The 27634-nt window shown below is 36.1% G+C and overlaps 1 pseudogene; it reads left to right on the top strand.

Moving 5' to 3' along the window:
- The window catches only part of LOC139849911 (protein RAE1-like), a 268156-nt pseudogene that overhangs the window by 117574 nt on the left and 122948 nt on the right, over nucleotides 1-27634 (top strand).

Below are 27634 nucleotides of genomic sequence, written 5' to 3'. Positions count from 1 at the left end.
CTCACTTACTCAATATAATGACCGCATCCACACGAGTCATTGTGAATCCGAACTACACGAGACTCACTTACACAATAAGATGACCGAACTACACGTGTCATCGTGAATCCGCAACCACACGTGATCCACTTCCCAAATCTCAACACAGAAATGGTACTCGAATTTCCCATCGGTGTTCATAACAACCGTTAGAGTACTTAACACGTCGTACACTAATCCCCCGGTTGATGTCTTAAACACCGCGACTAACTCACCCCCATGACAATGTGGTGTCTTGAACACTGCGATATTCCCACATGCCAATCAACCCATGAGTGGTGTCTTGAACACCGCGACAATCCCACTCATTACGTAGAATGTGGTGTCTTAAACACCGCGACTATCCCACATTTCACGCTACACAATTAAACACATTATATACGTACACGCATCACACGTACGTGTACACATCGTCACCACAATCGAGCAAGAACCACCTATATCGCACATAGGCATAAACAATAATTCTCTAGAAGAGAATCCGACACACACATCCCTTAACCGAGGAATCTCACCTTGCTCGTCAAACACGTCCATTATCTCTCAACGAGATTTACCACATTACCACCTCGGTGATAATTTAAATCCAAAATCATAAGTACAATTTAACCGAAATTGTACTCTACCACAAATCGACCAAATCTTGGTCCCGTCACAAATTTCGGATCTACTAAACCATCATCTGAAATTTCACACTAAAACCTCCTCGTGCGGGAGTGTAACTCCCCCACTTGGAACTACGTTCCATAACCGCATCTTGTACACCCGTACAATGCTACCAAAGGTAGACTTTACTAACGATTGGGTTCACACGACCCATCACCACATCTTGCTCCAACCTTGAGCATACGAAGGATTTTAACCTATCCTTAAACACTTCGAACGAAGAGTTTACCACAAGTATACAAACTTTACTCTCGCAATTATCCAATTGCTATAGTTGGTCAAATTCCCACCTAGTCACTCATGTACCTAAGGGTTTCTCTCCGGTACCCTAAGTACAATGTAACCGCAACATAATCAGAGTCGAATACTACGCTAGTAGATATGAAAGAGGCACCTAACGTCGCGTCATGTAAACTCCTTTACCAACATACACTGAGATCAAACACTCGATCTCTCGGGTTTTATCCACCCGGCGAACCTCATGGTTCCACCATCCCCAACACAAAAGCGGACACACGCTCAACAACCGAACACCAAAACCCATACACATGGCTTGGTAGAAACATTTTCCAACACTAAGGAATGCTTGGTTGCACCAAGTCTTACGCCCTTCGTCAATTAATCAAAACGTCACCGTAGGGTGATTCCATTAGGAACGTCACCCATAACAATAACATGCACAACACAATGCATTTAATAAACCCGAATTCATCGGCACATAATGAATATTCAAATGACATATTTATTAAAACGAAACGTACCTTAACGTCTCCTTGCCACACCCGTCCCCGCTAACTCGGGACATTCCAACTTACGATGTCCTTCCTCTTGGCAATTGAAGCACACCTTGCCATCACCCTTTGGCACCGAACATTCTCAAGACTTGTGACCCCTCACGCCACAATTGTAACATCTAGATGAACTAGAATCTGATATACTCGTCTGTGTACCACTCGTGCTTACACTTGCACCCTTACTTGGAGCACCATACGAAACAACCCTTCTCTTACTTGAAGGTTAACCAAATTTTGATCGCGAATACGACTTGAAACCCCTAGCCACAGAGAATAACTCCGCAAATGATTTCACCTGACCTCTGCTAATTTTGTTCTTCAAGTCATCATTCAAAGTTCGATAGAAATCTTCCATCAACAAACGATCATTGTAGTGACCCGAACTTTTCCATGTTTATATATATTAATTGAGATTGATATTTACATGATTAAATGTTTCCAACATGTTAAGCAATCAAACTTGTTAAGACTTGATTAATTGAAATATGTTTCATATAGACAATTGACCACCCAAGTTGACCGGCGATTCACGAACGTTAAAACTTGTAAAAACGACATGACGATATATATATGGATATACATATGGTTAACATGAGATTATGATAAGTAAGTATCTCCATAAGTATATTAACAATGAGTTATATACATATAAACAAGACTACTAACTTAAGGATTTCGAAACGAGACATATATGTAACGATTATCGTTGTAACGACATTTAAATGTATATATATCATATTAAGATATATTAATATATCATAATATCATGATAATATAATAATTTAACATCTCATTAGATATAATAAATAATGGGTTAACAACATTAATTGAGATCGTTAACTTAAAGGTTTCAAAACAACACTTACATGTAACGACTAACGATGACTTAACGACTCAGTTAAAATGTATATACATGTAGTGTATTTAGATGTATTAAAATACTTTTGGAAGACTTCAAGACATATATCAAAACACTCATACTTAACGAAAATGGTTACAGTTACTTTCCCATTCTTTTCTTTCATCAAGAATTCTAGTCGTATTCTTACCCGTATTATACACAGCTTCAAAATATACTTACTATGGGTATATACCAATAGGAACTAGCATGAGATTCCACTCTTGATTATGTCATGTATGACTAATCAATTTTAACTTCTACCATGAGCTAGTCAACTAACTAGCACTCCTTTTAACCCCACTCACCACTCACCAATTACCACTCATCATTCACTCCATTTCACTTCCAATTCTCTTTCTAATTCTCTCTCAACACACACACACACTATTATGAATGTATTTTTCCAGTAGTTAATCATCATCTTCATCAAAAATCACTTCAAGAATCAAGCTATAATCATCATAGGAAGAACACTTCAAGAACACTTCAAAAATCCCTTCAAGTTTACTAATTTACTTCCAAGCTTTCTAATCCATTCCAAGTAATCATCTAAGATCAAGAAACCTTTATTATATACAGTAGGTTATCTTTCTTATTCAAGGTAATATTCATATTCAAACTTTGATTCAATTTCTATAACTATAAACTATCTTAATTCGAGTAAAAATCTTACTTGAACTTGTTTTTGTGTCATGATCCTACTTCAAGAACTTTCAAGCCATCCAAGATCCTTTGAAGCTAGATCATTTCTTGTCACTTCCAGTAGGTTTACCTACTAAACTTGAGGTAGTAATGATGTTCATAACATCATTCAATTCATATATATAAAACTATCTTATTCGAAGGTTTAAACTCGTAATCACTAGAACATAGTTTAGTTAATTCTAAACTTGTTCGCAAACAAAAGTTAATCCTTCTAACTTGACTTTTAAAATTAACTAAACACATGTTCTATATCTATATGATATGCTAACTTAATGATTTAAAACCTGGAAACACGAAAAACACCGTAAAAACCGGATTTACGCCGTCGTAGTAACACCGCGGGCTGTTTTGGGTTAGTTAATTAAAAACTATGATAAACTTTGATTTAAAAGTTGTTATTCTGAGAAAATGATTTTTATTATGAACATGAAACTATATCCAAAAATTATGGTTAAACTCAAAGTGGAAGTATGTTTTCTAAAATGGTCATCTAGACGTCGTTCTTTCGACTAAAATGACTACCTTTACAAAAACGACTTGTAACTTATTTTTCCGTCTATAAACCTATACTTTTTCTGTTTAGATTCATAAAATAGAGTTCAATATGAAACCATAGCAATTTGATTCACTCAAAACGGATTTAAAATGAAGAAGTTATGGGTAAAACAAGATTGGATAATTTTTCTCATTTTAGCTACGTGAAAATTGGTAACAAATCTATTCCAACCATAACTTAATCAACTTGTATTGTATATTATGTAATCTTGAGATACCATAGACACGTATACAATGTTTCGACCTATCATGTCGACACATCTATATATATTTCAGAACAACCATAGACACTCTATATGTGAATGTTGGAGTTAGCTATACAGGGTTGAGGTTGATTCCAAAATATATATAGTTTGAGTTGTGATCAATACTGAGATACGTATACACTGGGTTGTGGATTGATTCAAGATAATATTTATCGATTTATTTCTGTACATCTAACTGTGGACAACTAGTTGTAGGTTACTAACGAGGACAGCTGACTTAATAAACTTAAAACATCAAAATATATTAAAAGTGTTGTAAATATATTTTGAACATACTTTAATATATATGTATATATTTTTATAGGTTCGTGAATCAACAGTGGCCAAGTCTTACTTCTCGACGAAGTAAAAATCTGTGAAAGTGAGTTATAGTCCCACTTTTAAAATCTAATATTTTTGGGATGAGAATACATGCAGGTTTTATAAATGATTTACAAAATAGACACAAGTATGTGAAACTACATTCTATGGTTGAATTATCAAAATCGAATATGCCCCTTTTTATAAAGTCTGGTAATCTAAGAATTAGGGAACAGACACCCTAATTGACGCGAATCCTAAAGATAGATCTATTGGGCCTAACAAACCCCATCCAAAGTACCGGATGCTTTAGTACTTCGAAATTTATATCATATCCGAAGGGTGTCCTGGAATGATGGGGATATTCTTATATATGCATCTTGTTAATGTCGGTTACCAGGTGTTCACCATATGAATGATTTTTATCTCTATGTATGGGATGTGTATTGAAATATGAAATCTTGTGGTCTATTGTTACGATTTGATATATATAGGTTAAACCTATAACTCACCAACATTTTTGTTGACGTTTAAAGCATGTTTATTCTCAGGTGAATATTAAGAGCTTCCGCTGTTGCATACTAAAATAAGGACAAGATTTGGAGTCCATGTTTGTATGATATTGTGTAAAAACTGCATTCAAGAAACTGATTTCGATGTAACATATTTGTATTGTAAACCATTATGTAATGGTCGTGTGTAAACAGGATATTTTAGATTATCATTATTTGATAATCTACGTAAAGCTTTTTAAACCTTTATTTATGAAATAAAGGTTATGGTTTGTTTTAAAAATGAATGCAGTCTTTGAAAAACGTCTCATATAGAGGTCAAAACCTCGCAACGAAATCAATTAATATGGAACGTTTTTAATCAATAAGAACGGGGCATTTCAGTTGGTATCCAAGCGTTGGTCTTAGAGAACCAGAATTTTGCATTAGTGTGTCTTATCGAGTTTGTTAGGATGCATTAGTGAGTCTGGACTTCGACCGTGTTTACTTGAAAAATGATTGCTTAACAAATTTTGTTGGAAACTATATATTTTTAACATGTGAATATTATGTGATATATTAATCTCTTAACGCGTTTGATATTATGTGATAGATGTCTACCTCTAGAACAAGTCCCATTGACTCACCTAATAATAATGAAGAGTCAAATGTAAATTGGAATGATTCGTGGACTGATTCACAAGTTCCCGAAGAGGAACCGGAAGAAGAATCGGAATCGGAAGAAGAATCGGAACCGGATGAAGAAATAGAACCGGTGGGGGAAATATTAAAACGGTTAAGTAAAAGAAAATCCTCAACCAACCGACCAAGGTTAATAATGGTCAATGGTGTTTCCTCCAAGGAAGCAAAATATTGGGAGGATTACCAATTCTCCGATGAATCGGATTCCGACGAGAATTCCGATGATGTTATAGAAATTACCCCAACTGAATTTAAAAAGGCAAAAGAAAATAATAAGGGAAAGGGAATAAAAATAGAGAAATCTAATTCCAACCCCGATGAACTTTATATGTATCGTCAACCCCCGAAGTCCTTAAGTTGTAACAATGACCCGGGAACCTCTAAACCACCAGGTTTTTCTAAACCAATGTGGATAACGACGGCTCGTATTAGGGGAACATCATATATCCCTAGAAACTTGGCAAAACGAACCAAAACCGAAGAAGAAGAAACAAGCGAGTCGGAATAAGATAGTTGTATTCGTATGGTGTAATATAAGTAATATAGTGTGCTTATGCTTTATGATATATGTAAAAATTGCTTGTATTAATAAGTATTTTTTTTATGAATCTAACTCTTGTCTATTTTACAGTATAAAAACACAAAATGGATAGACAACCCAATATTTTAAGAGACCTACCCAGAGACATGATTGATGAAATCTTGTCTAGAGTCGGTCAGAATTCTTCGGCACAACTATTTAAGGCGAGATTCGTTTGTAAGACATTCGAAGAACGTTCCAAGAATGCCTTGGTTTATAAAAGGCTTTCGTTCGAAAGATGGGGGATATCTGTGATGACCCGAAAATTTTTGACTTATTTAAACCAATTCTCTATACGATTTATTATTTTAACACGCTAAACAAAGTCTGTTAGATTGAGTCTCAAAATTTTAGAACTGTTTCATATATACAATTACCTTTGATTACTCTCGACGATTCATGAACAATTATATGTATGTATATATATATGTACAAGTAAAAACGACTTTTCTACAGTAAAACCCTATTTGCTACAGTAAAAATTACTTTGCTACAGTAAAACACAATTTGCTACAGTAAACACTATTTGCTACAGTAAAATACTATTTGCTACAGTAAACACTATTGCTACAGTAAACACTATTTGATGTCGACGTACTAGCAAACAAAAACAGAAAAGGCGGCCATACGATCGCATGGCAAAAACACTGAAAACTCATGCGATCGCATGAGCTACAGTAAATCGAAAAGTACTATAAAAGGTCAGTTTTGCTCGACGAATTTTTCATAATAATTTCTGTACGTAAATTTTATATTTATATTTATAATTATAATTTTAATTTTAAGTTTAATAATAATAAAGTATATTCGAGGGTATTTTTAATTCGGGTTTCAAACCGTTTTAAAATAAGGAAATTTTGGGTATTGTTCGGGGTATTGTTCTTGAATCCAAGACCAATCATACAGTCGTCTACTATCATTACGTCTACGCAATTTGCCTACAATATTGAATCGCAATATTGAACTGTGAGTTATAGTCTCCCTTTTTAAATACTTTAAATATTTTTGGGCTGAGAATACATGCAATTTATTTTAAACGCAATAAGACACAAGTACATACAAAATTCTACACTGAGTTAAACCGAAAATCCCTTAGCTTTGGTAAGTAGTAGCTGCCAGTACATAGGATATGGACTGGTGGGCGCGAATAATTGTATATGGATCCATAGGGCTTGACATCCCCGTCCGAGCTAGAGCGCTAGCCTTTTAACGGACGTATGTTATTTGAGTTTAAGACACGTTGGTTTGCGTGTATTAAAACGAATGGGGTAATTATCACTATAGCGTTAAGTTTAGTTACCAGGGTGCTCTGTTACGTAGAATCTATTGATAAACTTTTGATGAAATCTTGTGGTCTATCTTTATACATGTTTATGACTCGAGCAATTAAACCTATAACTCACCAACATTCGTGTTGACTTTTTAGCATGTTTTATTCTCAGGTCCTTAGAATGCTTCCGCTATGATGTGCTTGTTGCCTGCATGGAGTCTCTCATGCTTTGTACAAAGTTTATTGCATTCAAAATAAAACTGCGTTGTGTAATAAATAATTGGACTGTGATGTCAACCTGTAAATTAAAGACTTATGTATTTCGGGGTTTTGCTTATACCTAAGCACTTGCCCACATGTTTATAATTTTCTATGTTTAGAAAGTCACTTATTTTAATGAATGCAATATTTTATCAAAACATATCATATAGAGGTCAAAACCTCACTGTGGAATCAATGATTAATGTGCCTCGTCAATAGCGATTTTGACGGGTCGTTACAGTTGGTATCCGAGCTTGAGGTCATAGGGAACCAGAAATTACATTAGTGTGTTTAACTGGTAATTGTTAGGATGCATTAGTGAGTCTGGACTATGACCATATTTGTTTTTACTGATTTTTGCTTATCATTTGGTCAAAAACATTATATGTAATATATTTATATGCTAACGTAATTGTTGTTTCAATTATGTGATAGATGACTTCCTCTAATCCTATCATTTTGTACGACTCGGAATCGGACACTGAATCTATTCTATCCACAACTGAAAAGGGCGTTCCAATACCTATTAAAAAAGAAATTGTGTTAGCCGGGGAATCTCAACTCCCGGTAAACCCAGAGGAGGTTCCAGCTCCACCCAACTCTAGTTTTCCGGAGCCACAGTATCGTTGGCATGGACCCATGATCCCTGGAGTAAACGAGGATCGTCCATTTCTAAACAAATATGGACATTGGTCCAGATATACCGCCAACGGGCGGGTTGTGCCGATTACGCCTGGCAGATTTCGGTTCATGACCACCGGTACATATTCTTGCAGTTCGTCATCATATTCTCCTACACATGACTCAGACAGTTCGTCATCAGACGAGATCAGTAAGGAGGAGGATTTCGCTAATAAAATAAAAGAGATCACTAAGGAGAAATTCCAACTTGCTATAGATAATAAAAACAACCACAATAATAAAATGTCCTTAATTATTAAAAAAAGAACAGGACCATTCGATCCGTAACCACCCTTATTGTATTAAACCTACTGAGGCAACGGGTACCTCAAAACCCCAACCAAAAATAAAATACACTGCCAGAATGTCTGTCGGACCATGTGCACACAAACAATTGGCAGAGAGAACCAAATGGGAAGAAGTTTCTGATAGTTCTGAATAAACGACCTCGCAACCATAAATCTTCCATGCGCTATTTTATTGCTTATGTGTGCTACTCTATCTTGTTATGTAAAATAAGCATATGTAAAATATCAGTATTGTATGGTATTGTATTATTTTGGTTTATTAATAATAAATGCATGGAATGATTATTTGTATTATTACTACTTCTTATTATTATTATTACATAATAATGTAGTAACTCGCTATAATTTTTCATAGTGGAATATTATTAGGATTTTAGTAGTTAATTCCTTGTACTAGCTATTATGTATGAACTTAACGGGTAGGTAATACCCTAGAAATAATTATAAAATGCTAATAAGAAGAAAAGGCTTTTATAATAATCGGTTCATATTATTAATATGCTAAGATTAACTATTGACAACTCATTTTACCTATACTATTCTATATGATTAAATTATATCTGTTGTGTTTATTGAAGAACATGTCTCAAATGTCGGATGCTGAGTTTGAGCAACTAGTCGAGAAACGTGTGAATGAAAGAATTGCTGCAGCTGAGGCAGCAAAAGCAACAGCCGAAGCAGCAGCCAAAGCAGCAGCCGTAAACACAAAATCACGAAACGGATGCTCATATAAAACTTTTCAAGGATGCAAACCACAGACGTTTAGTGGAACCGAGGGACCAGTCGGTTTAACCCGATGGTTTGAAAAGATGGAGTCCGTTTTAAAAATCAGTAATTGTGCGAACGGAGACAAGTCAAAGTATGCTTCATGTACGTTGCAAGACGGTACACTTACTTGGTGGAACAATTATGCTAAAGCAGAAGGAATAGATACGGCATATGATATCTCTTGGGAAGAACTGAAAAAGATGCTAATCGAGGAGTACTGTCCTTGAAACGAGATCAAAAAAATGGAATCTGAGTTACGTAATCTGAAGGTTATCGGCGCGAATCTCAATAACTATGAAAAGCGTTTCATGGAACTAGCCTTGTTGTGTCCCGAATTGGTGCCATACGAGAAACGAAAGATGGAAATGTATATTGACGGTTTATCGATCAATATCAAAGGAAATGTTACATCGTCCAAACCAAATACGATGCAGGAAGCCATGACAATGGCACACCAACTCATGGACCAGATCACAGAGAGTTCGATTAAGGCACCAATTACCGAAGTCAAGACAACTGAAGGAAAGAGGAAATGGGAAGACTATAAGGGAAAAAGTACTCACCTGAAGAAACAAGAAACTTTTAAAGGTAAACAAGATGGGGCAACTGCAAGTCCAAACTATAAGGGACCTCATCCGTTCTGCAAAAGGTGTTACACACATCATGCAGGCTATTGCCAAGTGGTCTGTGATAAGTGCAACAAGAAAGGACATGTGGCGAAAGATTGTTATGCCACCGTTTCTGAAGTAAAGACAAAATTGACCGATGTCAAGAAATGTTATGGATGCGGGAAGTCTGGTCACTTTATAAATCAATGCCCTGATAAGGAGAAGAACAAAGAACCCGCACGTGGGAGGGCATTTAATGTTAGTGCCAGTAAAGCACGTGAGGATCCTAATCTTGTCACGGGTACGTTTACCATTAATAATCAACTAGCTTCTATTATGTTTGATACGGGTGTTGATAGAAGTTATATGTGTAAAGACTTTAGTTTTAAACTAAAATGTGCATCATTACCTCTAGACGATAAATATACTATTGAATTAGCTAATGGTAAACTGATAAAAGTCGATAAAATTTGCCATGGTTGCGAAATGAATCTCGCTGGTGAAACCTTCAAAATCGATTTGATACCCGTAGAACTAGGAAGTTTTGACGTAATCGTTGGCATGGACTGGATGTCCAAAACAAGAGCGGAAGTTGTTTGCGCTGAGAAAGCAATCCGCATCCCTCGTAAGGATGAAACGTCATTAATGATTTATGGGGAGAAGAGCAACTCAAAGCTGAACTTTATCAGCTGTATGAAGGCCCAGAAACTTATAAGAAAAGGTTGTTATGCTATTCTGGCACACGTAAAGAAGATCGATACTGAAGAAAGAAGCATTAATGACATGCCGGTTGTAAGAGAATATCCCGGAGTATTTCCAGAAGAATTACCGGGGCTACCTCCACACAGATGTGTAGAATTCCAGATTGATCTCATACCAGGAGCTGCACCTGTAGCCCGATCTCCATATAGACTTGCACCTTCAGAAATGCAAGAATTACAAGACCAGTTGCAAGAATTATCGGACCGTGGATTTATTCGTCCTAGTTTTTCACCTTGGGGTGCTCCTATTCTGTTCGTCAAGAAGAAGGATGGATCTATGAGAATGTGCATAGATTACCGAGAATTAAATAAATTAACGATCAAGAATCGGTACCCATTACCGAGGATTGATGATTTGTTTGATCAATTGCAAGGATCAAGTGTTTATTCTAAGATTGATCTACGCTCCGGATATCATCAGCTGAGAGTGAAGGAAGAAGATGTTCCTAAAACAGCGTTCAGAACCCGTTACGGTCACTATGAATTTTTAGTCATGCCTTTTGGATTGACTAATGCTCCAGCAGTATTCATGGATCTAATGAATCGCATCTGTAGACCGTATTTAGACAAATTTGTCATTGTTTTTATCGACGACATATTGATTTACTCGAAGAACAAGGAAGAACATGAGCAACACTTAAGACTGGTACTAGAGATACTCAAGAAAGAAGAATTGTACGCAAAATTTTCGAAGTGTGATTTCTGGTTACAAGAAGTACAATTTTTGGGCCATGTTGTCAGTAAACATGGAATTAAAGTTGACCCCGCCAAGATCGAAGCCATTAGTAAATGGGAAACACCGAAGACTCCAACACAAATCCGCCAATTCTTAGGTCTTGCTGGTTACTACCGAAGATTCATTCAAGATTTTTCTAGAATCGCCAAACCCTTAACTGCATTAACTCAAAAGGGAAAGAAGTATGATTGGTCCACGGAACAGGAATCCTCATTCCAGTTATTAAAGAAGAAGTTAACGTCTGCACCCATTTTGTCATTACCGGAAGGAAATGATGATTTCGTGATCTATTGTGATGCTTCGCGCCAAGGTTTAGGATGTGTATTAATGCAACGCACAAAAGTTATCGCATATGCCTCACGACAACTAAAAATTCATGAAAAGAACTATACGACGCACGATTTGGAACTTGGAGCTGTAGTTTTTGCACTCAAAATATGGAGACACTATCTATATGGCACCAAGTGTACAGTGTACACCGACCATAAGAGTCTTCAGCATATTTTTGATCAAAAACAACTCAATATGAGGCAACGTCGCTGGGTAGAGTTGTTAAACGATTACGATTGTGAAATCCGTTACCACCCCGGAAAAGCTAATGTTGTAGCTGATGCCCTAAGTCGAAAAGAAAGAGTAAAACCTCTTAGGGTCCGAGCTTTGAATATTACAATTCGTACTGATCTCACAAAGCAAATTCAAGCAGCACAGTTAGAAACTTTAAAAGAAGAAAACGAAAAAGGTGAAATGAGAAAAGGGTTAGAAAAACAACTTGAAGTAAAAGCCGATGGAACCCTGTATTTTGCTGGTAGGATATGGGTACCAAGACATGGTAACCTAAGGCAACTAGTACTAGATGAAGCACACAAAACGAGGTACTCAATTCACCCAGGAAATGGGAAAATGTACCACGATCTCAAGAAGTTCTATTGGTGGCCTAATATGAAGACAGAAATTGCTACTTATGTAAGCAAATGTTTGACGTGTGCAAAGGTTAAAGCTGAGCACCAAAAGCCGTCAGGATTACTGCAACAACTAGAAATTCCGCAGTGGAAATGGGAAAGAATAACCATGGATTTCATTACGAAATTGCCAAGGACTGCAAGTAGTCATGATACTATTTGGGTGATAGTTGATCGTCTAACTAAATCAGCTCACTTCTTACCAATAAAGGAGACAGACAGTATGGAGAAATTAGCACTCCTATATTTGAAGGAAGTAGTTTCCAGGCATGGTGTACCCATCTCCATCATATCTGATCGCGACACCCGATTCACATCACATTTTTGGCAATCATTACAAAAAGCATTGGGAACTCGATTAGATATGAGCACCGCTTATCACCCACAGACAGATGGTCAAAGTGAAAGAACAATACAAACATTGGAAGACATGTTACGGGCATGCGTGATTGACTTTGGAACCAGTTGGGATCGACACTTATCGTTGGCAGAATTTTCATACAATAACAGCTATCATACGAGCATCAACGCAGCATCATTTGAAGCACTTTACGGTAGAAAGTGCAGATCTCCTATCTGTTTGAGTGAAGTAGGAGAAAGACAACTTACTGGACCAGAAATTATTCATGAAACCACCGAAAAGATCATTCAAATACAACAGCGATTGAAAACGGCCATGAGTCGCCAAAAGAGTTATGCTGATGTAAGAAGAAAACCGCTAGAATTTCAAGTGGGCGACAAAGTCATGTTGAAAGTGTCACCCTGGAAAGGCATTGTACGATTCGGTAAACGAGGAAAGCTAAGTCCTAGGTACGTAGGACCCTTTGAAATCACCGAAAGAATTGGAACAGTTGCTTATCGATTAAAGCTACCGCAAGAACTTAGTAGTGTTCACAACACATTTCACGTGTCAAATTTGAAGAAATGTTTAGCTGAAGAGGATGTCGTAATTCCTCTTGACGAAATACGAATCAATGGTAAACTCCATTTTATCGAAGAACCTGTTGAAATCATGGACCGTGAGGTCAAACAATTAAAACAAAGTAAAATACCGATAGTTAGGGTTCGTTGGAACGCAAGACGAGGACCCGAGTTTACTTGGGAACGTGAAGATCAGATGAAGCAAAAGTATCCACATTTGTTCACTGATATCGCTCATGAAACAGGTACTACTCAAAATTTCGGGACGGAATTTTCTTTAAGGGGGAGGTACTGTGATGACCCGAAAATTTTTGACTTATTTAAACCAATTCTCTATACGATTTATTATTTTAACACGCTAAACAAAGTCTGTTAGATTGAGTCTCAAAATTTTAGAACTGTTTCATATATACAATTACCTTTGATTACTCTCGACGATTCATGAACAATTATATGTATGTATATATATATGTACAAGTAAAAACGACTTTTCTACAGTAAAACCCTATTTGCTACAGTAAAAATTACTTTGCTACAGTAAAACACAATTTGCTACAGTAAAACACTATTTGCTACAGTAAACACTATTTGATGTCGACGAACTAGCAAACAAAAACAGAAAAGGCGGCCATGCGATCGCATGGCAAAAACACTGAAAACTCATGCGATCGCATGAGCTACAGTAAATCGAAAAGTACTATAAAAGGTCAGTTTTGCTCGACGCATTTTTCATAATAATTTGTTTACGTAAATTTTATATTTATAATTATAATTATAATTTTAATTTTAAGTTTAATAATAATAAAGTATATTCGAGGGTATTTTTAATTCGGGTTTCAAACCGTTTTAAAATAAGGAAATTTTGGGTATTGTTCGGGGTATTGTTCTTGAATCCAAGACCAACCATACAGTCGTCTACCATCATTACGTCTACGCAATTTGCCTACAATATTGAATCGCAATATTGAACTGTGAGTTATAGTCTCCCTTTTTAAATACTTTAAATATTTTTGGGCTGAGAATACATGCAATTTATTTTAAACGCAATAAGACACAAGTACATACAAAATTCTACACTGAGTTAAACCGAAAATCCCTTAGCTTTGGTAACTAGTAGCTGCCAGTACATAGGATATGGACTGGTGGGCGTGAATAATTGTATATGGATCCATAGGGCTTGACATCCCCGTCCGAGCTAGAGCGCTAGCCTTTTAACGGACGTATGTTATTTGAGTTTAAGACACGTTGGTTTGCGTGTATTAAAACGAATGGGGTAATTATCACTATAGCGTTAAGTTTAGTTACCAGGGTGCTCTGTTATGTAGAATCTATTGATAAACTTTTGATGAAATCTTGTGGTCTATCTTTATACATGTTTATGACTCGAGCAATTAAACCTATAACTCACCAACATTCGTGTTGACTTTTTAGCATGTTTTATTCTCAGGTCCTTAGAATGCTTCCGCTGTGATGTGCTTGTTGCCTACATGGAGTCTCTCATGCTTTGTACAAAGTTTATTGCATTCAAAATAAAACTGCGTTGTGTAATAAATAATTGGACTGTGATGTCAACCTGTAAATTAAAGACTTATGTATTTCGGGGTTTTGCTTATACCTAAGCACTTGCCCACATGTTTATAACTTTCTATGTTTAGAAAGTCACTTATTTTAATGAATGCAATATTTTATCAAACGTATCATATAGAGGTCAAAACCTCACTGTGGAATCAATGATTAACGTGCCGCGTCAATAGCGATTTTGACGGGTCGTTACAATATCACATTGGGAAATCCATAAGTTACGATGTGTTTACTTTGACACATATATTGCGGGGAACCCAAATGCTATTTTACGCAATGGGTTAAGAAATTATTTTGACTCAATATATCCGAATATTGGACTTCGTGATTTAGAAAAAGCGGCTAACATGCAACATAAAGAAGCATGTTATGCTTACGGATTAGTAATGTTCGCTTCTCACCAAAGTGAGAACAAGAACATCGGGCTACAACTATTAAACAAAACGTTCCCACAAGTGACGGAGTCGGTAATTGGGGTAAGAAATGAGGTTTTTAGATTGTTACGGGACTGTTGGACATTACGTAACCCTCGTCCCTTTGACGACGTTACAACACGCTATCTTATCAACGGCCATAACGGTTATGTTCCACAAGACCAAGGATGGGAAGTAATCCTAGTAAAACCAGAATGCATGTCTTGTTTCTGGACGTATGAATTACGTGTCTTTATTGCCTTTGCTGAACGACTTGTGTACTAGCTAGAATTATCTTCACAACTATCTTGTATCAAAGTTATTGTGTGCTATATTTCATGTTTTATGTAAAATAAGCGGTATTGTAAGTTTGTAAAATATTGTATAAAAGTTTGAACGCGAAATATTATTATAATCAGTTTTTCATATAGAATTGTAGTAGTTGAATTGTATATTAGCTACTAAGTATGAACTTAACGGGTAGGCACTACCCGAATTTAAACTTATAAAACGCTAATATGAAGAAAAAGCTTTTATAAATGAGTTCATATTATGCTACGAAATACTATTAACTACTCTTAATATTCTGTATGATTAACTTGTTCCATTTGACTATTTTGAAAGGAATGGCACCGACTACTCGACACACCGTGAATATGAATGAAGAGGAATTCCGTACTTTTCTAGCTTCAAACATAGCCGCAGTACAGGCTGCGCTACATACCAACAATAACCTTGGATCTAGCAGTACAGGAAATCGTGTAGGATGCACCTACAAAGAATTCACTGCCTGCAAACCTTTGGAATTTGATGGAACCGAAGGACCGATCGGATTGAAACGGTGGACCTAGAAGGTCGAATCGGTGTTTGCCATAAGTAAGTGTACTGAAGAGGACAAAGTGAAGTACGCTACGCATACCTTCACAGGTTCTGCGTTAACATGGTGGAATACCTATCTAGAGCAAGTGGGACAAGACGATGCGTACGCACTACCGTGGTCAGCATTCAAGCACTTGATGAACGAGAAGTACCGTCCCAGAACCGAGGTCAATAAGCTCAAGACAAAACTTAGAGGGTTACGAACCCAAGGATTTGATATTACCACGTACGAAAGACGATTCACAGAATTGTGCCTATTGTGTCCGGGAGCATTCGAAGATGAGGAAGAGAAGATCGACGCGTTTGTGAAAGGATTACAGGAAAGAATCCAAGAAGATATAAGTTCACACGAGCCCGCCTCCATACAACAGGCATGTAGAATGGCTCACAAACTAGTGAACCAGATTGAAGAAAGAATTAAAGAACAGACTGCTGAAGAGGCCAATGTGAAGCAAGTCAAAAGAAAGTGGGAGGAAAACGGTGATAAGAATCACCAATACAACAACAACAGCAATTACAAAAATAATCGCAACAATTATCCCAACAATCGCAACATCAATCGCAACTACAACAAACGGCCCAACAACAACAACAATAACAACAACAACAACAACAACAACAGCAACTACAACAATCATCCCAACAACAATAATAACCGCAACAACAACAACAATCAGAAGCAGCTATGCCAAAGGTGTGAAAAGTATCACTCGGGGTTCTGCACCAAATTTTGCAACAAGTGTAAAAGAAATGGTCATAGCGCGGTGAAGTGTGAGGTCTACGGACCAGGGGTTAATAGAACGAAAGGAACAAATGGTGTCGGAATGAGTAATGGCGGAGCAAGTAGTGTCGGAGCAAGTTATGCCAATGTAGTTTGTTATAAATGTGGAAAACTGGGCCACATTATTAGAAATTGCCCGAACCAGGAGAACACGAATGGACAAGGCCGCGGAAGAGTTTTCAATATTAATGCGGCAGAGGCACAGGAAGACCCGGAGCTTGTTACGGGTACGTTTCTTATTGATAATAAATCTGCTTACGTTTTATTTGATTCGGGTGAGGATAGAAGCTATATGAGTAGAGATTTTTGTGCTAAATTAAGTTGTCCATTGACGCCTTTGGATAGTAAATTTTTACTTGAATTAGCAAATGGTAAATTAATTTCAGCAGATAATATATGTCGGAATCGAGAAATTAAACTGGTTAGCGAAACATTTAAGATTGACTTGATACCAGTAGAGTTAGGGAGTTTTGATGTGATAATCGGTATGGACTGGTTGAAAGAAGTGAAAGTAGAGATCGTTTGTTACAAAAATGCAATTCGCATTATACGAGAAAAAGGAAAACCCTTAATGGTGTACGGAGAAAAGGGTAACACGAAGCTACATCTTATTAGTAATTTGAAGGCACAAAAACTAATAAGAAAAGGTTGCTATGCTGTTCTAGCACACGTCGAGAAAGTACAAACTGAAGAAAAGAGCACAATGATGTTCCCGTCGCAAAAGAATTTCCCGACGTATTTCCGAAAGAATTACCGGGATTACCCCCACATCGATCCGTTGAATTTCAAATAGATCTTGTACCAGGAGCTGCACCAATAGCTCGTGCTCCTTACAGACTCGCACCCAGCGATATGAAAGAACTGCAAAGCCAATTACAAGAACTTTTAGAGCGTGGTTTCATTCGACCAAGCACATCACCGTGGGGAGCTCCTGTTTTGTTTGTCAAGAAGAAAGATGGTACATTCAGGTTGTTTATCGACTACCGAGAGTTGAACAAACTTACCATCAAGAACCGCTACCCACTACCGAGAATCGACGACTTATTTGATCAACTACAAGGCTCGTCTGTTTATTCAAAGATTGACTTACGTTTCGGGCATCATCAAATGCGGGTGAAAGAAGATGATATTCCAAAGACTGCTTTCAGAACACGTTACGGTCATTACGAGTTTATGGTCATGCCATTTGGTTTAACTAATGCACCAGCTATGTTCATGGACCTTATGAACCGAGTGTGTGGACCATACCTTGACAAGTTTGTCATTGTTTTCATTGATGACATACTTATTTACTCAAAGAATGACCAAGAACACGGTGAACATTTGAGAAAGGTGTTAGAAGTATTGAGGAAGGAAGAATTATACGCTAAATTTTCAAAGTGTGCATTTTGGTTGGAAGAAGTTCAATTCCTCGGTCACATAGTGAACAAAAAAGGTATTAAGGTGGATCCGGCAAAGATAGAAACTGTTGAAAAGTGGGAAACCCCGAAAACTCCGAAACACATACGCCAGTTTTTAGGACTAGCTGGTTACTACCGAAGGTTCATCCAAGACTTTTCCAGAATAGCAAAACCCTTAACTGCATTCACGCATAAAGGGAAGAAATTTGAATGGAAGGATGAACAAGAGAAAGCGTTTCAGTTATTGAATAAAAAGCTAACTACGGCACCTATATTGTCATTGCCTGAAGGGAATGATGATTTTGTGATTTATTGTGACGCATCAAAGCAAGGTCTCGGTTGTGTATTAATGTAACGAACGAAGGTGATTACTTATGCGTCTAGACAATTGAAGATTCACGAGCAAAATTATACGACGCATGATTTGGAATTAGGCACGGTTGTTTTTGCATTAAAGACTTGGAGGCACTACTTATATGGGGTCAAAAGTATTATATATACCGACCACAAAAGTCTTCAACACATATTTAATCAGAAACAACTAAATATGAGGCAGCGTAGGTGGATTGAATTGTTGAATGATTACGACTTTGAGATTCGTTACCACCCGGGGAAGGCAAATGTGGTAGCCGATGACTTGAGCAGGAAGGACAGAGAACCCATTCGAGTAAAATCTATGAATATAATGATTCATAATAACCTTACTACTCAAATAAAGGAGGCGCAACAAGGAGTTTTAAAAGAAGGAAATTTAAAGGATGAAATACCCAAAGGATCGGAGCAGCATCTTAATATTCGGGAAGACGGAACCCGGTATAGGGCTGAAAGGATTTGGGTACCAAAATTTGGAGATATGAGAGAAATGGTACTTAGAGAAGCTCATAAAACCAGATACTCAATACATCCTGGAACGGGGATGATTTACAAGGATCTCAAGAAACATTTTTGGTGGTCGGGTATGAAAGCCGATGTTGCTAAATACGTAGGAGAATGTTTGACGTGTTCTAAGGTCAAAGCTGAGCATCAGAAACCATCAGGTCTACTTCAACAACCCGAAATCCCAGAATGGAAATGGGAAAACATTACCATGGATTTCATCACTAAATTGCCAAGGACTGCAAGTGGTTTTGATACTATTTGGGTAATAGTTGATTGTCTCACCAAATCAGCACACTTCCTGCCAATAAGAGAAGATGACAAGATGGAGAAGTTAGCACGACTGTATTTGAAGGAAATTGTCTCCAGACATGGAATACCAATCTCTATTATCTCTGATAGGGATGGCAGATTTATTTCAAGATTCTGGCAAACATTACAGCAAGCATTAGGAACTCGTCTAGACATGAGTACTGCCTATCATCCACAAACTGATGGGCAGAGCAAAAGAACGATACAAACGCTTGAAGACATGCTACGAGCATGTGTTATTGATTTCGGAAACAGTTGGGATCGACATCTACCGTTAGCAGAATTTTCCTACAACAACAGCTACCATTCAAGCATTGAGATGGCGCCATTTGAAGCACTTTATGGTAGAAAGTGCAGGTCTCCGATTTGTTGGAGTGAAGTGGGGGATAGACAGATTACGGGTCCGGAGATTATACAAGAAACTACCAAGAAGATCATCCAAATTCAACAACGGTTGAAAACCGCCCAAAGTCGACAAAAGAGCTACGCTGACATTAAAAGAAAAGATATAGAATTTGAAATTGGAGAGATGGTCATGCTTAAAGTTGCACCTTGGAAAGGCGTTGTTCGATTTGGTAAACGAGGGAAATTAAATCCAAGGTATATTGGACCATTCAAGATTATTGATCGTGTCGGACCAGTAGCTTACCGACTTGAGTTACCTCAACAACTCGCGGCTGTACATAACACTTTCCACGTCTCGAATTTGAAGAAATGTTTTGCTAAAGAAGATCTCACTATTCCATTAGATGAAATCCTAATCAACGAAAAACTCCAATTCATCGAAGAACCCGTCGAAATAATGGATCGTGAGGTTAAAAGACTTAAGCAAAACAAGATACCAATTGTTAAGGTTCGATGGAATGCTCGTAGAGGACCCGAGTTCACCTGGGAGTGTGAAGATCAGATGAAGAAGAAATACCCGCATCTATTTCCATAAGATTCGTCAACACCTTCAACAGCTTAAAATTTGGGGACGAAATTTATTTAACGGGTAGGTACTGTAGTGACCCGAACTTTTCCATGTTTATATATATTAATTGAGATTGATATTTACAAGATTAAATGTTTCCAACATGTTAAGCAATCAAACTTGTTAAGACTTGATTAATTGAAATATGTTTCATATAGACAATTGACCACCCAAGTTGACCGGCGATTCACGAACGTTAAAACTTGTAAAAACGACATGACGATATATATATGGATATACATATGGTTAACATGAGATTATGATAAGTAAGTATCTCCATAAGTATATTAACAATGAGTTATATACATATAAACAAGACTACTAACTTAAGGATTTCGAAACGAGACATATATGTAACGATTATCGTTGTAACGACATTTAAATGTATATATATCATATTAAGATATATTAATATATCATAATATCATGATAGTATAATAATTTAACATCTCATTAGATATAATAAACAATGGGTTAACAACATTAATTGTGATCGTTAACTTAAAGGTTTCAAAACAACACTTACATGTAACGACTAACGATGACTTAACGACTCAGTTAAAATGTATATACATGTAGTGTATTTAGATGTATTAAAATACTTTTGGAAGACTTCAAGACATATATCAAAACACTCATACTTAACGAAAATGGTTACAGTTACTTTCCCATTCTTTTCTTTCATCAAGAATTCTAGTCGTATTCTTACCCGTATTATACACAGCTTCAAAACGTACTTACTATGGGTATATACCAATAGGAACTAGCATGGGATTCCACTCTTGATTATGTCATGTATGACTAATCAATTTTAACTTCTACCATGAGCTAGTCAACTAACTAGCACTCCTTTTAACCCCACTCACCACTCACCAATTACCACTCATCATTCACTCCATTTCACTTCCAATTCTCTTTCTAATTCTCTCTCAACACACACACACTATTATAAACGTATTTTTCCAGTAGTTAATCATCATCTTCATCAAAAATCACTTCAAGAATCAAGCTATAATCATCATAGGAAGAACACTTCAAGAACACTTCAAAAATCCCTTCAAGTTTACTAATTTACTTCCAAGCTTTCTAATCCATTCCAAGTAATCATCTAAGATCAAGAAACCTTTGTTATATACAGTAGGTTATCTTTATTATTCAAGGTAATATTCATATTCAAACTTTGATTCAATTTCTATAACTATAAACTATCTTAATTCGAGTAAAAATCTTACTCGAACTTGTTTTTGTGTCATGATCCTACTTCAAGAACTTTCAAGCCATCCAAGATCCTTTGAAGCTAGATAATTTCTTGTCACTTCCAGTAGGTTTACCTACTAAACTTGAGGTAGTAATGATGTTCATAACATCATTCGATTCATATATATAAAACTATCTTATTCGAAGGTTTAAACTCGTAATCACTAGAACATAGTTTAGTTAATTCTAAACTTGTTCGCAAACAAAAGTTAATCCTTCTAACTTGACTTTTAAAATTAACTAAACACATGTTCTATATCTATATGATATGCTAACTTAATGATTTAAAACCTGGAAACACGAAAAACACCGTAAAAACCGGATTTACGCCGTCGTAGTAACACCGCGGGCTGTTTTGGGTTAGTTAATTAAAAACTATGATAAACTTTGATTTAAAAGTTGTTATTATGAGAAAATGATTTTTATTATGAACATGAAACTATATCCAAAAATTATGGTTAAACTCAAAGTGGAAGTATGTTTTCTAAAATGGTCATCTAGACGTCGTTCTTTCGACTGAAATGACTACCTTTACAAAAACGACTTGTAACTTATTTTTACGACTATAAACCTATACTTTTTCTATTTAGATTCATAAAATAGAGTTCAATATGAAACCATAGCAATTTGATTCACTCAAAACAGATTTAAAATGAAGAAGTTATGGGTAAAACAAGTTTGGATAATTTTTCTCATTTTAGCTACGTGAAAATTGGTAACAAATCTATTCCAGCCATAACTTAATCAACTTGTATTGTATATTATGTAATCTTGAGATACCATAGACACGTATACAATGTTTCGACCTATCATGTCGACACATCTATATATATTTCGGAACAACCATAGACACTCTATATGTGAATGTTGGAGTTAGCTATACATGGTTGAGGTTGATTCCAAAATATATATAGTTTGAGTTGTGATCAATACTGAGATACATATACACTGGGTCGTGGATTGATTCAAGATAATATTTATCGATTTATTTCTGTACATCTAACTGTGGACAACTAGTTGTAGGTTACTAACGAGGACAGCTGACTTAATAAACTTAAAACATCAAAATATATTAAAAGTGTTGTAAATATATTTTGAACATACTTTAATATATATGTATATATTGTTATAGGTTCGTGAATCAACAGTGGCCAAGTCTTACTTCTCGACGAAGTAAAAATCTGTGAAAGTGAGTTATAGTCCCACTTTTAAAATCTAATATTTTTGGGATGAGAATACATGCAGGTTTTATAAATGATTTACAAAATAGACACAAGTACGTGAAACTACATTCTATGGTTGAATTATCGAAATCGAATATGCCCCTTTTTATAAAGTCTGGTAATCTAAGAATTAGGGAACAGACACCCTAATTGACGCGAATCCTAAAGATAGATCTATTGGGCCTAACAAACCCCATCTAAAGTACCGGATGCTTTAGTACTTCGAAATTTATATCATATCCGAAGGGTGTCCTGGAATGATGGGGATATTCTTATATATGCATCTTGTTAATGTCGGTTACCAGGTGTTCACCATATGAATGATTTTTATCTCTATGTATGGGATGTGTATTGAAATATGAAATCTTGTGGTCTATTGTTACGATTTGATATATATAGGTTAAACCTATAACTCACCAACATTTTTGTTGACGTTTAAAGCATGTTTATTCTCAGGTGAATATTAAGAGCTTCCGCTGTTGCATACTAAAATAAGGACAAGATTTGGAGTCCATGTTTGTATGATATTGTGTAAAAACTGCATTCAAGAAACTGATTTCGATGTAACATATTTGTATTGTAAACCATTATGTAATGGTCGTGTGTAAACAGGATATTTTAGATTATCATTATTTGATAATCTACGTAAAGCTTTTTAAACCTTTATTTATGAAATAAAGGTTATGGTTTGTTTTAAAAATGAATGCAGTCTTTGAAAAACGTCTCATATAGAGGTCAAAACCTCGCAACGAAATCAATTAATATGGAACGTTTTTAATCAATAAGAACGGGACATTTCAATCATTTCCCAAATACTCCGGGCAAAAACGAGCCTTCGCCATAAAGGTCGTCTTGAGAGTATTTAAATCCATAGAACCTTGTTGCAAATTTCGCAACTCATTACGCAATTCTAATAAGTCGGCTCCAGTCCGAAACTCCTCGAAGAATTCCTCCTTAAACTCGTCCCACGATAATGCCATAATTGGTTCACCACCGACATGATCAATCTTACCATCCAACCAATCCTTCGCCCTACCCCGCAACAAGCTAGTAGCGAGTCTTGTTCTTTTCTCGGGAGGGCAATGAATAGTACAAAAACACCCTTCAACATCCGAGATCCATGTGGTGCTTACCAAAGGATCCGGTTTCCCATCATACATCGAAGGTTTAGTCCTCATGAAGCTCTTAAGACAACGCTTCATTTCACTACTACTTTGAAATTCAGAATACTTCCTATTCATTTCTTCTCGAAACGCACTCATTTGCTCCGCAACGACGGCTACAACTCTAGCGTTAAACTCATCGACATTCGTCTCGATCTCGTTTCGCGTCGTCATTCTAAAGAATGCAAAACGATTAGTCCACGAACGTAAAAAACCACACACACAACACCGCCCCATCTTGCTAAACACTCGTGGTACATCACTTGTCAGACACGATTTGTTCCCGTAATAAGGTTTGCAGGTCCTTATTACGCACATATGCCGTATAAACTTATTAGTACAACGACCACCTTGCTCGATGATATAAACCAACACAACGAAAATTCTACACGATATAAACATACGCAAGAATTACAACACAACACAAGCCACAATCCTAGTTAGTTAACCTACACGCTAAGGCACTAACCAAGTCCCCGTCCGACCCGTTTACCTACAACTCCTGCAACAAAGAAGCACACACAAAATTCTAAGTCTAGGCACATATCTCAAGTCGCCTAAATCCCTTAGACCATGCTCTGATACCACTTATGTAACAACCCAACCCGTATTTAAACCGGCCCGTAATTTTTTTTTAAATACTGTAAGACCCAAATATTTATTGTACATAATGTATTTATGGTGTACGATGCGTGTATAAGGTGTACGAAGCATGTACGTGTTGCTTGCTCGAACGTCGAAGGAAACTGGACGTTGTCTGAAGTGATGAGGTGTGTACGTATCTTTTCAACCCCAAATAAAGTTTTTGTTGATGTTTCAAAGTCATGCCATTAGAAAGAAAATCTTATTACGTTTCCAACGATATTTGATTCATCGAAAACGGAGCTACGATCAAAAAGTTATGGCCAAAACAAGTTACTGAAAACTATTTTTCCTCGACTGCCAGCACCTGAAGGTTGGAGCGGCGCTCCACCTTATGGAGCGGCACTCCGATTGCGTCTGATGCAATTTTCAGCATTTTTAAAGGGTTTAAATGAGGGGTACTTTGGTCTTTTCACTTGGGTCGGTTTGGGGTCATCAAAACTGATCTATATCATTGTGGATCACATTTCACCCACACAAAAACTCTCTTTAAATCCTAGTGAGAGAAACCCACTTTTAGTGTGAGAGAGCTTGATTTGGAGAAGAAGAAGTTGGATTCTAACCAAAGCTAGGGTTTTAAAGTTGTTCTACTTGTCAACGGCATCATTTTGGTGGTATTGGTAAGTTCTAACTCCGAGTTTCATTGTTTGATTTGAGATTCAATGTTAGGGTTGAAATGTCCCGTTCTTATTGATTAAAAACGTTCCATATTAATTGATTTCGTTGCGAGGTTTTGACCTCTATATGAGACGTTTTTCAAAGACTGCATTCATTTTTAAACAAACCATAACCTTTATTTCATCAATAAAGGTTTAAAAAGCTTTACGTAGATTATCAAATAATGATAATCTAAAATATCCTGTTTACACACGACCATTACATAATGGTTTACAATACAAATATGTTACAACAAAATAAGTTTCTTGAATGCAGTTTTTACACAATATCATACAAGCATGGACTCCAAATCTTGTCCTTATTTAAGTATGCGACAGCGGAAGCTCTTAATAATCACCTGAGAATAAACATGCTTAAAACGTCAACAAAAATGTTGGTGAGTTATAGGTTTAACCTATATATATCAAATCGTAACAATACACCACAAGATTTCATATTTCAATACACATCCCATACATAGAGATAAAAATCATTCATATGGTGAACACCTGGTAACCGACAATAACAAGATGCATATATAAGAATATCCCCATCATTCCGGGACACCCTTCGGATATGATATAAATTTCGAAGTACTAAAGCATCCGGTATTTTGGATGGGGTTTGTTAGGCCCAATAGATCTATCTTTAGGATTCGCGTCAATTAGGGTGTCTGTTCCCTAATTCTTAGATTACCAGACTTAATAAAAAGGGGCATATTCGATTTCGATAATTCAACCATAGAATGTAGTTTCACGTACTTGTGTCTATTTTGTAAATCATTTATAAAACCTGCATGTATTCTCATCCCAAAAATATTAGATTTTAAAAGTGGGACTATAACTCACTTTCACAGATTTTTTACTTCGTCGGGAAGTAAGACTTGGCCACTGGTTGATTCACGAACCTATAACAATATATACATATATATCAAAGTATGTTCAAAATATATTTACAACACTTTTAATATATTTTGATGTTTTAAGTTTATTAAGTCAGCTGTCCTCGTTAGTAACCTACAACTAGTTGTCCACAGTTAGATGTACAGAAATAAATCGATAAATATTATCTTGAATCAATCCACGACCCAGTGTATACGTATCTCAGTATTGATCACAACTCAAACTATATATATTTTGGAATTAACCTCAACCCTGTATAGCTAACTCCAACATTCACATATAGAGTGTCTATGGTTGTTCCGAAATATATATAGATGTGTCGACATGATAGGTTGAAACATTGTATACGTGTCTATGGTATCTCAAGATTAAATAATATATAATACAAGTTGATTAAGTTATGGTTGGAATAGATTTGTTACCAATTTTCACGTAGCTAAAATGAGAAAAATTATCCAATCTTGTTTTACCCATAACTTCTTCATTTTAAATCCGTTTTGAGTGAATCAAATTGCTATGGTTTCATATTGAACTCTATTTTATGAATCTAAACAAAAAAAGTATAGGTTTCTAGTCGGAAAAATAAGTTACAAGTCGTTTTTGTAAAGGTAGTCATTTCAGTCGAAAGAACGACGTCTAGATGACCATTTTAGAAAACATACTTCCACTTTGAGTTTAACCATAATTTTTGGATATAGTTTCATGTTCATAATAAAAATCATTTTCTCAGAATACAACTTTTAAATCAAAGTTTATCATAGTTTTTAATTAACTAACCCAAAACAGCCCGCGGTGTTACTACGACGGCGTAAATCCGATTTTACGGTGTTTTTCGTGTTTCCAGGTTTTAAATCATTAAGTTAGCATATCATATAGATATAGAACATGTGTTTAGTTGATTTTAAAAGTCAAGTTAGAAGGATTAACTTTTGTTTGCGAACAAGTTTAGAATTAACTAAACTATGTTCTAGTGATTACAAGTTTAAACCTTCGAATAAGATAGCTTTATATGTATGAATCGAATGATGTTATGAACATCATTACTACCTTAAGTTCCTTGGATGAACCTACTGGAAAAGAGAAAAATGGATCTAGCTTCAATGGATCCTTGGATGGCTCAAAGTTCTTGAAGCAAAATCATGACACGAAAACAAGTTCAAGTAAGATCATCACTTGAAATAAGATTGTTATAGTTATAGAAATTGAACCAAAGTTTGAATATGATTATTACCTTGTATTAGAATGATAACCTACTGTAAGAAACAAAGATTTCTTGAGGTTGGATGATCACCTTACAAGATTG

This window comes from Rutidosis leptorrhynchoides, chromosome 1 (genome assembly GCF_046630445.1).
Source record: "Rutidosis leptorrhynchoides isolate AG116_Rl617_1_P2 chromosome 1, CSIRO_AGI_Rlap_v1, whole genome shotgun sequence".
Lineage (NCBI taxonomy): Eukaryota > Viridiplantae > Streptophyta > Magnoliopsida > Asterales > Asteraceae > Rutidosis > Rutidosis leptorrhynchoides.
This window is presented reverse-complemented; position numbering and strand designations above follow the sequence as displayed.